The sequence below is a fragment of the Salvia miltiorrhiza genome, chromosome 1 (assembly GCF_028751815.1).
Source record: "Salvia miltiorrhiza cultivar Shanhuang (shh) chromosome 1, IMPLAD_Smil_shh, whole genome shotgun sequence".
Classification (NCBI taxonomy): Eukaryota; Viridiplantae; Streptophyta; class Magnoliopsida; order Lamiales; family Lamiaceae; genus Salvia; species Salvia miltiorrhiza.
In genome coordinates this window covers 47,724,309-47,736,813 of record NC_080387.1, presented here as the reverse complement: position 1 = coordinate 47,736,813, position 12,505 = coordinate 47,724,309, and the positions used below count along the sequence as shown (strand labels likewise).

The following is a 12,505-nucleotide window of genomic DNA, read 5'->3' as shown; positions in this document are numbered from 1 at the left end:
ATATTTTTTAAATATATTTATGAGTATGATAATTAAGTTTTTATCATTTATATAAATATAGAAATATAAAATGTGTTCGTGCATTGTACGAGTGCAAATGCTAGTAATCTATAATCTATAATATATTAAAAACGTAACTTTCAATTTGAAATTGAATAGCAATTTTGTAAATTATAGAAAAATTAAAGTCATAACTTTTACAAAACTAAAAAAATAATACAATTGTAAAATTAACCGTTAATAACTTAATATCATATTTTGTTATGCCAAGGGGACACCAAGCGGTGCGACCTCCTGTGTGTGAATAGTGAGAATTATCTCGAGCATTACCGGAGTTTTTCAGGTCCACTTTCATGGTTAGAAAATTTACGTCAACAGACAGTGGCCCACACTGTATCACTTTCAAGGTTAGAAAATTTACGTATGGAAGTCTTTCAGCGAGACGAGTCTTTTAGATATTGGCACTCTTTGCATGCGGGTACACAGGTGTTTACTAGATAAATGATTCAATTGTGTAAACATAATCCATAAGTAACAACTCACTATCACAAATCTTTAATTAATTATAGAACAAAATGCTATTGGGGTCGTCAAGTACAATTGGGCTTCCAAAACTGTTATACGTGAGGATTATCTCGAGCATTACGAGAGTTTTTCAGGTCCACTTTAATTTCATGGTTAGAAAATTTACGTCAATAGGCAGTGGTCCACACTGTATCACTTTGAAGGTTAGAAAATTTACGTATGGAAGTCTTTCAGAGGGACGAGTCTTTCAGATATTGACACTCTTTGCCGAGAAATTAGTTATGGTTAAATGTTAATTTAATTTTTTTAATGTGCCGAGAAATTGAAAATCTTTAATATGATATTTGGATTCAAAAATTTAATCATTGAGTGACAAATATGGGAAAATAAATTTCGTGAAAAAAATCAGAAAAATGTGAAATTCGTGGGAAAAACTAGAAAATGCTAAAAGTTTATGTATTTACACGTAAATGACTCAAAAAAGTAATTAAGATCATCGGCCGATCATTCCATGATGAAGTATTTATATTCAAAGATTAAATTTCGTTGAAAAAATGGGAAGAATAAGTTTCATGAGAAAAATCAGATGAGTACAGAGTTTGTATATTTATATTCAAAGATTATATATTTATATTCAAAAATTAGAAAATGCTGTATTCAGACGTAAATAATGCTTAATTATAAGAAATATTTTTTGCTCTGAATTACAAAGATGTTAGCAGAAGGCCCAAAGCCTATTATGTTTCGAGTTTAATGGGCTGATATGGACCTAACTATATAAGCGACTCGAAAAGTCCAATTTCGAAATTTAAAGTCCACTGATCGTGGGATTGTTTTCGGCTATACTTTTATCGTTCCAAGGGAAAAATCGTAAAAACTCATGGGAGACGGTCACAAGGTGCGAGTCAAGATTTGGATTCAAATAACGAGAATGTTATTAACCGTTCAATAACGATATTCAGCTAATTAATAAAATTTTCGCTCATCCAAAATTTGAACCTAGGTAAAATTTTGTCCCTCTAAATAAATACTCCCTTCGTCCACGAAAAAACTTCTTATCTTTCTTTTTTGGGACGTCCACAAAAGAACTTCCTACCTATTTTTGGACTATACCCCACCACTTATAATCCTCTTACTTTTCACTTTTCACAACTTCCAATATTAATTATAACACATTTTCACCACTCCCAATACACTCAACTACCTTTTATCCACTCTCAATATACTCAACAATATTTTTTCTTAAAACCCATAACACTCCCTCCTAGGAAGTTCTTTCATGGACGGAGGGAGTATTAGTTATAAAATTTGAAAATCTAACATTCAAAATTCATTCTTATTTCTCACCACATTTATCCATTTTCATTGGAACCATTATTGAGTGTGGTTCTAGACATAACTATATTATTTGTGAGAACCATCAAATCTAATGCATCCACTGTAAAAATTAATGCATTTACAGTTAAAATTATTGCACTAAAAAAATAAAAAATAAAAATTGATCTCTTCAGGATTCGAACCCAGGTGATGCATTCATCCAACAAGATGATGCATTCCACCTTAGATCTTGATGATCGAATGACTGAAAATGGTTCTCCGTTCTTATTTTATTTGGTGGCTCTTTTTTAAACCTCTCCCTATACACACACACACATATATATATATATATATATATATATATAACTATATAATACTAGTATATTTATAATTTTATTAGATTCTATGAATACGGTAATGTTTAATTGCATCCACCTTACATTGATAATGGCCGACGAAGTCTTATTCGAAGTGATAAAATTATTAATTAAAGCATGAAAATTCTTTCCTCAGTAACAAATCTACAGTTCAATTCCTATAAGTTGAATTGTCTTCTCAACCAAGACCTACAACGTAATCTGTACTGTATTAAAAAACTAAGATTTCAATTTAAAATGAACTTTAAATTAATTTCAAAATTAAGGGTAATTAATTTGTAATTATAATAAAATTGAAGATTTATATATAAATTATATTTTTTAATTTCTTTTGGTCTTTATTTTCGTTTCTTTTTTTGTTTTATTTCTTTCTAAAATCGTGTTAATTATAAAATATTTAATATGTGAAATTAAAGATCACGTTAAGAGCTTTAATTTTGTACTCCCTCCGTCCCTAAAAATTGTAACCCATGGGAGATGACACTGGAAATGCCTGTTCAATAAAATTGTTGGTGTATTCGAAAAAGTTATTGACATATTCGGCACCGATATTTCATTCTTCATTCTCTCTACATTTAGCATTCTCTATAGATCTCTTCCCTATATATATTGAAGCTTTATATTAATTGTACACAAATACGTAACAATTTCGGATAAGTAGTGGCTATATGAAAAGGAAATCGTACGTGAATTATGTCACATTTGTAGAGGGCAAATATGTAGTGACCCCAAGCACATGACAGAATCCTTCACAATCCCAGAATTAATTAGATTTAATTTCATAGGCTTATAAAACAAATTAGATCAATTAATTGATCACATTATATTCACATGTCTATCGTTACTAGCAAGAATTAGTGCTAATACATGTGTTAGGAAATTAATCAATTAACATGATATTTAGCCAATGATAAGCAGCATATTCTGATATAATCAGATATTATGCTCCCTCTATAGTCTGAATCATATCTCCATAAAATTCAGAATCTCATCTCTGCACTCACACTGACAAAAAACCCTAATATTTATATGCACTGTCTCAACAACTGATTCCTTGTAATAAACTTAGACCAGACTGCAACTATTTTTTGATGAGGACCTAGGGAATCTTGAACACTAAACATTTTGTCATTATTTTCTTCTATTCATTCATTTAATTATTTATCTTTTGTTTGGAGATGAATGAACAAATAATTGAGAAAAAAAGATTTACTATCATTATCATTTAGTATAATATTTGTGATGTGGGGGAACAAGGCGCCGACTAATTTAGTGGAAATTTTCTATTCATCAAAAAGCACTAATAATGTTTTTGACATTTTGCTAAACATGTTTAGTGAGAGATAGATTGAATCTAGGTTACAATGTAATCTAAATATCATATTTATACATCTAACAACATATATATCTAAATATCGCTCTAATTGTGCCTTTTCTTTTTCATTAAGCGTATAGCAATAGTTATTTCAATGCAGTTTTGAACATATCCCTTGAATCTGGTCTTCTTCTTTTTCTCTGAGAGCGCTTGAATCTGGTCTTTTAATTTAGTGCGAAAACGCAATCTATTTAACTTTAGCACTTTAATTACAGTCTTACAGAAGACAGACTAAAAGGGATTAATCGAGTTTTTCAGTTACTACAGTTATAATTTAGGGTTAAGTATCAAATAAGCCTCTAACATAGAGACCCTTATCACGTATAGATCCCTACAGTCGAAGTTGGTCAAATTAAACCCCTGAAGTCCTTAATTTTGAACAATCAGGCCCTCCGATTTAACGGTCGTTTAACACCGTTAACTATTTTAATTTTTTTTATCATCGTTAATTTTCGCCTAAAACTGGCCGGAAACACCACCTTCACCCTCCCCGTAGTGCTCGAGGAATAGAGAATCGCCGCCGTGTCATCCTGGAACACCTCCGGCGGATCAAATTCGGCGCCACAGGGGAGCATTAGGGATTCGAACTCAGGAGAGTCGAGCACCGCCATCCCCTAGGGCAGCGGCGGTTGCAGATGTGACGAAGGCGATCGTCGATCTGGTGAGGTGTCGGAGTCGAAAGATAGGGGATTGGAAGGGGAGATGATGGCGCCGAGGAAGAGCAGGGAGAGAGGGGGATGCGGCGGCGGGTTGCGGCGTTGATGAGAGAGGCAGAGGTGGGAGAGGAGGAAGGAGAAGACGTAGTGTGGGAAAGAGGAAGAGTGACATGAAATGGAGGGGCGGAGGGTGTGGAAGGTGGCGCCATTGTTTCGCTGCCGTGGGTGGTGGTGGTGGTGGTGAAGGGCTTCCCCAATTCAGTGTTTCCGGCGAGTTTCCAGTGAAAATTAACGGTGTTAAGTCGTTGTTATGGCAGACGGCCCGATTGTTCGATTTTAGGTAGTATGAGAGTTTAGTTGCCCCAACTTCAACTATAGGGAGCTAAACATGATGAGGATCACTATGATAAAGGCTTATTTGATACTTAACCCTATAATTTAATACGAATTTATAGTTACTCTTAAACACTACTCAACAGCCATAGTGATTGTTTTTAGGGTTAATTGCATATAAATAACTAAACTTTTAACAAATTTTCATTTTGTATACGAGTTTCAAAATCTTTATTAAAATTACTCAATTATTGAATTTTTCTCATTTTGCATATTCGCCCATTTTTCATTGTGGTGGCATGACATAAATATACTCGCTTGACATGAATATGCTTGCGTTACATAAATATGATCGTGTGAAAAAATACTGACGTCGTTTGTATAGTTGGATGAAAATGATGTCGTTTCATGTCCAAAGTTTGGTCAGGAAAATGGATAAATATGTAAAATGAGAAGAAGAAAAAAATAATAGTTGGATAATTTTAATAAAGGTTTTTAAATTCGTGTATAAAATGAGAATTTATTAAAAGTTCGATAATTTATATGCAATTAACCCTTCTTAATTATCATCGCATAATGTTTTTAAAACCAAACTAGAGCGACGTCCTATTAGAGATCGATACATAGAAAATAGCAATGCCTATGATCAATAAGTGAAAAATACTTTAAATAAATTTATCCGATACAACAATAGTTAAATACAAAAAATGTAACCATAGAAGCTACAGATATTGTAACAGATTATATCCTATAGAATAACAGTGTATAATCCCGTCAAATATGTTCCAACACATGTAGACTAGTATATATATATATGTATAGGACTAACATGCATGGTCAATCTCTTACATAATATTTTGGCTTTCCCATACCAATACCATGATTTTGGTTATATATAACTACATGAAACTCACATGGGAAGGTATGGGCATTTATGATTTTATTTTTTATTAGAGTCTTTCAATTTAATCTCATGCTTACGTAGGTGGATGGGTTTTAGGAACATGCAGTTTCCATGTCTTGCTCACATGGCTTTGCCCATTTATATTTCGCTTTCAGTTATAGGAGTGATCGATTGCATGCAATTTGATGTGGTGATGATCCTATGATTCAAAACATGCATATACTATCAAATAATTATTGTTTTTTCTGTGTCCGAGAGGATTTAATATAAAATTCGTGTTGTCTACTTAAATTGGTTTTCTCCTACCAAATAACAGGACCACTTTACTTCATGCCTAGACAATATGCTTCTACACATTTATGGCCAATTGCCCATTTATTAATTTCCAACGTTTACATTTTGTAAATGGCGTCGGACCTAAATCACGACACACTCAAGTCTAGCCTTTAACTAAGTGAAGTAATATATACTCAACTCCTCATATATAGTATGGTTGGTGATCATGGCACTCTAGAATTTAACTAGATCCATCTTTGTATTGAGAAGTTCAAGCTCGACTTGTTATTAACGAATCCAACTTTGTGTGTTAAATACTTTCAATCTAATGAGAATTCCAAATTCAAATTTAATTAGATTTAAGTGTTACTTTCCTAGCTAAAACAATTAATATTTGCAAAAATATAATGTATTTGTTAAAATTCATTATATTTTTTTTATATAGATAAGTATTCAAATAGTCATTTTGCTTAAGCAAAGATTAACAGTGTTGAAAAACTCAGTTCATAATTAGTGAGCCAACTGGTAACGATTAATCAACAAGCAAAAGACTATCTGACTGAAGATACAATTCGGTGAGTAAAAAGATAGGCTGATTGTCACACCCCAATTCTTGAAACAATAACTATAACTGGGGTACGACTCATCATTAAATTGAACAAGGGAAAAACCTTATGAAATCCGAATAAAAGGGATAACAATCGGGCATCGCCCCTTTGGATGAAGAAAGATAAATATCCAATTGATACAAATCAATCAACAAACACAACAACTTCAGGATCACAAGTTTAGTTTCATGTTTCAGATAACCAGCATTCATTAATCAAAATACTTGAGAGTCAAAAGTCTAGGCTCAACAAAAGATATCGAATAGAGTCATAACATAAAGGTCTTAAGTCAAGGAAACGAAAGACAATTAAAGGTTAATACTACAGCGGAAGTCAAAACACGGAGTTGAACCCTAGCCTCAGCTCTCCACGTCAACACCAGCCATCAACCTGAAAAACATTTGAAAATATTTAGGCTAAGTACTAATGTACTTAGTGGACTGCAACTTTTAAAACATTTCACAATTCGTAAGAGCAGTTTATCCAATCATTCATGACATAACTTAGAAGGTTTTAAAGTAAAAGAACTTCTAAGCATGTTAAAACATTTCATTTTATTAGCGCGCCATTGTCACACTCTGTTTAGTTACTCGTTGTGATACCGGACCTTTTAGCCACCGACGTATCGCTTTCTCCCATAACATTTGCCATGAGGACGTAACACAGACAAGTTGAATTGACCTCGGGACGCTACCTAGGCAGGTCTTACATGATACATGCTCCTGAACACATCCAGCCAAACACCCTTATAACGCCTCTGACATGAATTAGTGCCTGATGGAGATCAACCCACCGAAACAACTAACAAGTGTACACAATTCTCAAACAACGTGTTAGGTCATAAGAGAACCTCGATCGATCCATGAATTGCGAGCCTTAAACATAACAGAGCGCACAAAAATATTTATTGGATAAACAGTTTTCAATTCATGAAACATTTAGAACTTAATAACTCAAACATACATTTAAAAAATAAGCTCACCTGATTAGGCAAAGCCTGTCGTTTATCTTATCTTTGAACCGGAATAGCCGTCCTAGTCCTCACGATCCAAAAAGCCTACAAGAAGTCTATAATCTTAATAGGTCTCCTGGATCTAATCTTAAGCCATGGTAAAGTGCTTAACATCCTATAATTCACTTAGCCGAGTTTTTCAAAATTTAACGAATAATTAAATAGCAACCCATTTCTTTAACTTAGAGCAAAGGCCCAAAACATGATTAAAATCAACCCACTTTCTTTTTAAAAAAATGGCAGCCCATTTTTGGCCCAAATTAATTAGGGCAAGGCCCAAAATCCTTCTTCTTCATTTAAAACACACACACACACACACACCACAAACCCTCTATCTCTCTCTCTCTCTCTCTCTCTCTCTCTCTCTAGGCTCTCTCTCGCTCTCTCTCTCTCTCTCTAGGCTCTCTCTCGCTCTCTAGCTCTCTCGCTCTCTGCTCTGCTCTCTCACTCTCTGCTATGTTCTCTCTCTGCTCTGTTCTCTCGCTCTCTTCTCTCTCTGCTCTGCTCTCTCGCTCTCTTCTCTCTCTGCTCTGCTCCCTCACTCTCTTCTCTCTCTGCTCTTCTCTCGCTCTCTGCTCTTCTATTCTCTTCTCTGCTATTCTCTCGGGCTCTCTGCTCTTCTCTCTCTACTCTGCTCTCTCACTCTCTGCTCTGTTCTCTCTCGATTTTGGCAGAAAATGAAGAAAGACGGCCCTGCCGTCTCGCCACCGCCGTTGCCGGCGCCGAGCAGCCGCTGGTTGCTTCTCGCCCCTCTCCCAAATTCAGTCAGCACACACACAAGACAGAAAAACAACCCCCAAATTCAGTTCAAGATTCACAATAGCATAGATTAGGCTTTTTCTCTTTAAAAACTGTTCTTTCCGTTCATTACTCTAAAAAAAATGATTGTACATGTAATAGATTAGAACATATAGTAAGTGCGTGTGTGTATAATTGCTATGGTTTTTCGTTCTTGATTCAAAGGTTAACAAATATAGGTAGAGTGGAAATGGAGGTAACCTTGATATGAGTAGGAAATGAAGAAGTCTTGTCTCTGAACTTACAAAAGTTGGATCTGCGAATTCATTATCAAAATTTAAGAATGAAAATTTTGGATCTAAAAAATATAAAAGAAACTGGAAGAATTAATGAAGGTTTAAATCATTAATCACCTTATTCTGGATTTGGAAACTTGGACTGAATTGTTGATCTTGGAATTCCCTTTTTCTTTTTTTGTTTGAGACAACCGTGAATGGGGTGAGGAGATTAGGAAGGTGGTCTTAAGGAAAGAGAGTGGAAATTAGCTTAATAAGAAAGCTAAAGGCAAGTAGATAAAATTTGGCTTAATGAGTAAGATAAAGGGGGATATATTTGGCTTAATGAAGAAGCTAAAATGTGTGGATAAGGATAATAAGATATTTGAGGTTAAATAATAGAATAAGGCAAGCGGGTGAAATTAATAAAATGAAATTCATGAATTCTAATTAAATAAAATTCTTTAATAACGAAAATCTTGTATCACTAAAAATGATAGTGTCCAACTTGAAACTCAAGAATTTGATGACAAACAAGGATCAATGTTACTCATATAAATATACTCAAAATCAGGAACAACATTCCATGCAACACATTTGTGTGAAATCCTTAAAATATATATATTGGGCTCATATTATATATATTGAGCACTTCCTTCAAATTCAAAAGACTAATTTTTTTTTTAACAAAAAGCTTTTGAAAATAATTTTGTTGGAATTAAAATAAATTAATTAGAATCTTAATAAAGGAGTTGAAAAGTGAATATAATATAGAAGAGGACTAATTAATTTTGATTGAAAATAAAATCTCATATTGTGAAGCAAAATCAAAAAACCAAAAACATTATTTTGAGGATGGAGTATTTTTTTTTTTTACATATTATCATATAAGAAATGATTAGGTTGTATTTGTTAAATAACTTGTAGCATGCGTGCCCTGCTTATATTTACATATTTGAGCCCATGCATAGCAAATACTTCCTCCCTTTTAAATAAGTTTCATATTATAATGTTTTCTTATCCCTTTCTTAAAAGTTATATTGTAGAATTCTAGAATAAAATTAAGTTAAACTTTCAATTGTACCCATGTCTTCAATATTATTATTATTTTTTTAAATCGGAAAGAGAAGAACTTTATAACCAAGAATCGGAAATCACAATATCTAGAAGCCAATCAGAAAAATCGGTCTTTCAGATCATAACATCAGAAAAAGAAAAAGAACACCGAGCGAGCTCATGAGCCGCAAGGTTAGCCTCACGGTGCATATGAATAAAATCCAAAACGACACGATGGCGAGCATGAACGAACACTTCCCATAAATCAACACAGAGTGAGTCTGAACCTTGAGACTTATCCAAGAGAACATGCACTACAAGGAGCGAATCAGTGTAAACCACAACGGGACCGGTATCATTTTCCAAACAGGTGCCAACCGCAAGCATAATAACGTGAAGTTCTCCTATCTTCATGTTTTCTCTACTTCATCTTAAAGTTAGACAATATAATTAAGAGTATACATATAAAATTATACTCCTCATTGGTATATGTAATTTTGTATCATATAACACTTATTTGAAGATGAAGGGAATAACTTATATAGAGGTAAAAGTCTCGGGCGTAAAATACCATTTTGAGCACAAGAGATACTCTATTCTATTTTTGGTGTCTCGCTCTGTATTCTACTTTTAATTTGTTATAGTTTTAATTATTTTTTAATTTTAATTTATTATTTCTTTCGTCTTATTGATAATGAAACACTTTTCAATTTTGTTTATCCCATTGATAATGACATAGTCCAAAAGTGGAAATAATTAGGACATTTTAATTCTCCTTAATTCTCGCGATTGAGTAACTTAATTTATACCATAAACAGTGGTCTCTACTTATTTTACACCATAAACTTACTTTACATCTCCTTCCCTTCCTAGAAAAAATGTGACATTATCAATGAGATGGAGGGAGTATATTTTAATACTATAACTTTTGAGATAATTAACTAGTGTCACTCATCCAATTAAGGTTTATAATTATTTTTTACATTTATTAAAATTAATAATAAATTATTAGGGTTAATTAATTCAAATAGGTATATACTTTTTTATAAATTTAAATTTTTTGTGATAAATGTTAATTAGAGTTTATTATATAATATTTTTTTATATTAAACAATTTTAAATTGCGAGATCAAAAGTGGAACACGGTAAAAAAAATACTAGTATAAATTATGGAACAAAGGATTCTATTTGTATTTTGGGATGATTCGTCCACTAGATCAGGGGAATGCTATCTTCAAATCTTTGTCCATTCATATTCACATGGTGTATAGATGTGTAATTTAATTCAAATCCATAAGGTTGTGTATATTGTATATAGGGTAATTCTATATATAGCCCCATTTTTTCTCCTTATAGCCCCTAAATAAAAAATAATAAGAAGAATATTTATAAAATCACTATTTTAGCCTTGTAGCGTCTGCAATCATCATAGTCCCAAAATTTGAACAAATAACTTCTACGATGGAGTTGAATCAAAGGTTAATGAGATACTATATTTGCTGCTTCTATCATAGGCATCAATAAATTTACTTTTAATATTATATATAATATACAAACAATACAATCTACAAATACGATTTCATTTCTTCAATGAATCAAATCGTCTAGGACATCGAAAGTTGAGATAATGAAAATTCTGATCCTGCACTGCACAGAGGCAATAATTGTGTTTCAAGAGATATTAATGTATTTCATGAGATAATTGAACCAAATATAATATTTTTTGCAAAAACATCCAAGTTTTCTCACAAATTAGATGGCCACAATTTGTACAAAAATCACTTAATGCACGGAAACAGCAATCAAAACCCCAATTCTACACAAACCCTAGCCAGCCACCAATATCTCATCAATGAATGTTAGAATTCACAAGGTCGATCGAATTCCAACCATCCAATTCAATACAAAATTACATATTTAGAATCCCAAAGCATTGTATATAGTAGCAACATCACAATTACTACGAAACTAAAATATGGGTAAACAGAAATCCACATAAATTTCACATTTGAGTCAGCATAACAAAACATAGCAGAATCGCTTTTTTCCCTTCTTTTTTAGTTGCAGCAATATCAATGAGATTATTATTAAAGATTTCTTGTTCAACTCAAATTTCAGTATATATTTTTCCCTGAACAAATTTTCTTTTTTGAATCTTCTTCGTATACGTAGCCCCCTTTAGTTTAGGGCTACGGGGATAAAACAGTAATTCTATTAATATTTTTATTATTATTTTTAATTAGGTGGCTATAATGAGTAAAAATGGGGCTATATATAAAATCACCCTTGTATATATGGAGGATCCATATGCCAGTCACTATTTATGAGCATCAATTCACTTCAACATTTTTTTTTTTTGAGGGAACTTCAACATATTTTTTATAATGTTATTTTTATTCTAATACATCATAAATTTGAGATTATCAAATGTACAAATTATATAAAATTAAATGGTCAATTTATTTCTTTTTTACTCTAACTTAAAATAGATGAAAAACAGAGTAAATTGAGCTTTATAATTTCTAAATTTGACTATCTTGATAATAATGTATAAAGTGTCAGAAATGAAATAAATATTAGTAAAAGATATTGCCGTGAATTAAATAGCAATTTGTGCACCCAAAAGTAGCTCACAAATAATGAAGGTCGTATAACTCCTCCATGTAATATATATATATAATGTTCATTGGGGTGGGCTACCGTGAGAGCACGTCTTAAAATAAGAAATAAGAGCAATTTTTCATGTATGAATTTTATGTAGAACACGTATGAATTCGCTGTATAAATATATGAATTGTGAAAAATAAATTTTTGCTACCTTTGGGATTCGAATCAAGACCATAAATCCATCAAATAGGATTACGAATCAATTGTAGATCTTGATGATCTAAGGGCTGAAAATAATTCTTATTTTATATTTTAATAAATACTCTTATTTTAACCCTTTCCATGTTCATTTTATATAGAGGAGTCGTGCAAATTCTTCTTAGCAACTTTCGACCAAATAAATCAAAGAAATTTGTGTTTTTAGTGTTAAACAAAATTCACACATT

General features: G+C 32.4%; 1 long non-coding RNA gene across 1 annotated transcript; it reads right to left on the bottom strand.

The window, feature by feature from the left end:
- Nucleotides 1-6,555: 6,555 nt before the first annotated feature.
- On the bottom strand, nucleotides 6,556-8,666 carry LOC130988024 (uncharacterized). Its single transcript, XR_009089953.1, has 2 exons — nucleotides 8,535-8,666; nucleotides 6,556-7,428 (listed from the first exon to the last, which is right to left on the bottom strand). It is a non-coding gene; the product is annotated as an uncharacterized LOC130988024 (long non-coding RNA).
- Nucleotides 8,667-12,505: the final 3,839 nt, after the last annotated feature.